Genomic DNA, 4827 nt, shown 5'->3' with positions numbered 1-4827 from the left:
GTTAACAAGAACATACATAAAAATTTATATTTTCTTCTGAGAGAATTGCAAGTTGCAAATTTGTTTTTTTTTCTCGAAAATCAGGCTGTGTCATATACACAGGCGATTTAAAAATCAAAGACAATCTAAAGCTTCATATAGTCCTGAAAAAGGCAACGGAAAAATGAATCAATTCAAAGAACTCCACTCCAGCTTCCAGGTATATTGAAGTTGAAGAAATTGGACTCATTATTACACGTTTTTTTCTCCATACGAACAAACAATATAACAACATAAGTTTTCGATGGCAAAAATGTCAAGAACAAGTTAAGAACTTATACTTCAATCTCACAAAAGACATTTGATCTTGAGTCACAAAGATCCAATCCATGAAGATTCCTGTTATTCTGACATCAATAGCCAGGGGTGATGCGAACGATCTGAAAACTACGGTGTGTGCGGACAAAATTTGGATCTTAAAATTGTAGTGAAATTAAGCCGTAATTTCTTACTTTAACACCCTTACAATTTGTTCTTTATAATCCTTACAGTTTACTATGGGAAGCCTGAAAAAGTACCCTCAAGGGCCGTAGTAGGACAGTTACCTTGAGTGCCTTCCCCGGGTTTTTAACCATTATAGCTCTATTTAAAATATACCCATCAACAAGAACAAAGGGGACGCGAAAAAGCAATCTAGGAAAAATTGTGAATGCCTTATCATTGGGTGGATCCTTTATTTAGTTTGCAAAACTTACTTACAATTCCAATCACAGACCAGAAAGGAGGTCCTGGAAAAAGCCTGGTAAATCACAAACGGCGACCTTTAAAATCTCCAGAATTACAATCAAACGTCGAAATTATCTTCGTTGTATCGCTGAATTCAACTTTCTTACTGCAGCACTTCACCTACACACAACATAACGAAAAAAGCTAAAAATATAACGTGTAGATATTGAATAATTCTACAAAAATTTCATGTCGTCTTGTTTTTTCTTGTTCAAGTGCTTGGAAAACAATAACTTCACTTAGTAAGAAAAACAAGATAAGTAAAAACCACTTTTCGGAAAAATTCAAAATAGTAGGTAGGTTTAGGTATAGAGATGATGGTTAGCTTTAGATGAATCATTGTAGTGAGATACACTCACTGTCGCTTTTTTTACGAGAACAAACTATATAAGAACATAAAGGCTTTGATTGCATTACCAAAATTTTATGAACAAGCTAAGAACATTTTAAGGCTTGGCGGGGTTAAAAACCCCAATTTTTTAGGAAGTTGCATACAAATACTCTGAAAATAGGAACATGTTAAGACATAGGCTGCTGGCATCCACTAACGGATTCGTGCTCCTTATATACTACCTGGGGTTTTGTAGAGGCCTGCGATTCAGACTAGTTAAGACATTTATAGACTTGAAGCTCAAAAAGTTAAGAACATCTGAAGGCTTCAAAAACTTTGGATGTTCTTATAAAAAAACGTGTATTGAGCTTTACACGTACAGACGAAAGACATGTGGTTTAAAATAATTTTGGTAAATGTTTAAAAGGAAAGGGTACATCTTAAAAATTGTTGACTTTAAAATTTTGAGCTGCTACTACGTTTATTAAATAACCTTAGTGAGGTCGTTAATTGTTTTCATAGGCTCTCCATTGCAGGGTTATTTTCTGGTGTAAACAAATCATGAAAAATACCAAAAATGGATAAAACACTTACGGCGATGTGATATTTGGCCTTGAAGGACTCAGCTGTGAAAACGAAAGTGAAATCTGCCGCTACTTGGAGACTTCTAAGAAAATAAGCAATGGAAATTGTGTAAATATAACTACATAGGAAATGATAAAGCTATTATAAAAATCTATTGTTACAAAGCGGGACCTTATAGGACTTTGAATTACGCTAAACAAAGTTAAGAATCTATTTTCCAGATTATTGACTCGATACAAATAAATAATACGCCTTACATTAAAAGATCTGTTTGATATACTTTGATCAAATCTTCAACAACCCATAGATAACAACAAATTCTGAAATATAAAGGAATGAAATTACAAGGTATTATAAAAATTTTGATAGTTATTCAAATATTTGGAACCGAAGGATAGCGTCTACTTTCGAAATGATATATTTCATTTAAAAACATGTTTTTAGGCGACGCTTTGAGAAATATTTTAGGTCATTCTTTTAGGTCGTTAAGTCATCAATAAGCCATTCGGGGTTAAGGTTTATATGATAATGATGTATTTAAACTCTAAAAGAACAATGCATCTCAAAATCGTCAAAAGATAAGAATAGTTTAAGAACAATGCTGAGCCTGAAATTGATAAATTTCAAGCAATTTTAAAATATTAAGAATTCGGTATTATACCTCAGTTTTATTCCATAAATAAGAACAAGATAAGAACTGAGAGGCTCAAAGTGTCAAAAAAAATAGCTGAGCTTAGACATAATTTTACTGGTTCTCGCGATAAAAAGGGTTGTACTCCAGCTTCAATCCACAAATGGTAGCGTGACTTTGCATGACCATAAAAATACCTGATCCAAAGGATTCACATATAAATATTTCTATAAGAAAAAAAACTAAGACATCTGGATCAAAATCACAAATATATGGATTATCCAAAATTTATGTTTGTGTAGCTTTGAAATCTTTACTTCTCAAATAACAAACGCATAAATGTTTTGCTTGGTTTGTATATTTTAAAAAGTCAAACTTTCAATAAAATTCCAACATGCCAAAATTTTGATTTCTGAAAAGGGCATCGGAAGTAAAAAGGTTAACAGGGCACCATGAAAATTTCAAAAACCCCAAAAACTGTTCAATTCATTTCTAATGATGAAAAACACCATGGTACTTGATGCCTCACTACTTGAAGCTCACCAATTAAGACAAGGGTCAAGGGTAAGTGGAGAAATCCAGGGAAAGGAGTGGCACCCCGACTACCTTCGGGTAGACAGCTAGAGAAAAGGAAGCCTACGGGTCGCCCTCGACTGGGGTCGCAAACTTGATTACTTCAGAAAAAAGATAAAAGCGCGCTGTCAAAAATGAGAAACTCAAAAGAATGTCATATTCTACTTGCTGTGTCCTTGAATAAACATAGATGGCCATATAACACTTCCTGTAAAGATAGATAGATAATACCAAAATAATTTTGTTGAAACATGATGGGTATAATAATGTAATTTTTGGTCAATAAGTCAGCAGTAGTATAAAATAAAAGTACCACTTGAAGAGATTTAACCACCTTTGTAATGGTTCCAAAAAGAGGCTGTCATTGAACTCAACATAATCACAGGGCTCGAAATAACGGTCGGTCATCGGACACTGTCAAATCATAATTTTCAAGCTAAAGCAACTCTGATCGGACATTATATCCGACCCACTTGAAATCGTTATTTCGAGCCTTGTAATTAATGAAATTACCTATATATAGTTCAAGACAAAAATACACTTCTTGAAAAAGGATTCACGAATTTTTCGTACGGCATCTTGTATGTATGTGTGTTCCATGGACATGCTTTTAAGACTTTCAAGGCCATAATAAATAACACAAATGAACATACCCTTTACTTTTCAATATGCGACTGTTTGAAGCTTGGCCCTGTATGATCAACTAGTGGCTTACTAATGTGAAATAGGTTAAACAGTCAAACATCCTAAATATGGAATGCGATACATCCCTTTAACAAAGTTGAAAGTTCCATTTGCTTGTAGTGTGTTCTCTACTTTGATACCATGTAAAAACAACTCGCAATGTAGTTTAATAACGCTGACATCGTTTCAACATGGTTGCAGAAGAGAGGACTTTAACACATAGGTAAAATCCTAGCAACATATAGAAGATAAGAGAATCATAATGAATCCTTTCCGTGTAATTTTAATAAAATGCTACCTTGAGAATCTTTGTTGAAAATCTCAACTAATAGACCCAAAAAATGTTTAAGAGCCTTCGCAAAAAATTATAAGATAGGATTTTCTAGGAAACACATACTATCTGCTAAATGAAAGGATTTAGAAACATGTTTGAAATGTAATGATTTGAATTCAAATTAAAGTTAACCAAAGAATGACTGATTATGATCAGGCACCCCCTTCTCACAGACCCGGTCAGGGGGGGGGCACGCAGTTACTACAAGACATGATGTGTAGTAAGTGCCTTTTCAACACTTTTTTTCAGGACCACCACCCTTTGCAGTTACTACACCTTGGTAGTAACTGTTTTCAGAAAAGATTTCCAGGTACCACCCCTGTTTTTGAGTGATATCATCAAAAATATGCTCGAAATGACGCTAAATTGCAATTATTTTTCAACCTAAAGCCATTTTTGTGCTAGATTTTCTTTTAATTTACTTGGTTAACAGCTGTTGAGAACATTTTAATGATAATTAGGGAAAGCATAATTTCAAAGTTGGGTCTGAGAAAAATTTCAAATTTTTTTCGTCCATTTATAACAAAAATATTTTTTTAACAAAGAATTTTTTCACAAAAAAATTCATTTTTTGTGAAAAATTTTGAAAGTTCTTTAAAAAGAATTAAAATATAAGCACTTACTACACCAAAAGTGCTAGTTTTAGTGTTTGGCACCACCCTCAAACAGCAGTTACTACACTGTGTAGTAACTGTTTTCATAACTTCTGAATACAGTACCACCACGGTAGTAAGTGTCATACTGTCTTGTAGTAACTGCGTGCCCCCCCCCTGACCCGGTAGGATTCTTTCAGCCAGCGGGGGTAAGATAGAATGACAAACTAAACTTAGATGGGAGTGATAGTCCCATGTTTTCATAGCTGGGGATTTAAAAAATTTCATTGTTTGCTAGTCACAAAATTCAGTGGAGATGGAAAAATTAGCA

This window comes from Clytia hemisphaerica, unplaced genomic scaffold (assembly GCF_902728285.1).
Source record: "Clytia hemisphaerica strain Z4C2 unplaced genomic scaffold, Clytia hemisphaerica genome assembly, whole genome shotgun sequence".
Taxonomy (NCBI): Eukaryota; Metazoa; Cnidaria; class Hydrozoa; order Leptothecata; family Clytiidae; genus Clytia; species Clytia hemisphaerica.
The sequence above is the reverse complement of the archived record's forward strand: the minus strand, read 5'-3'. Positions refer to the sequence as shown.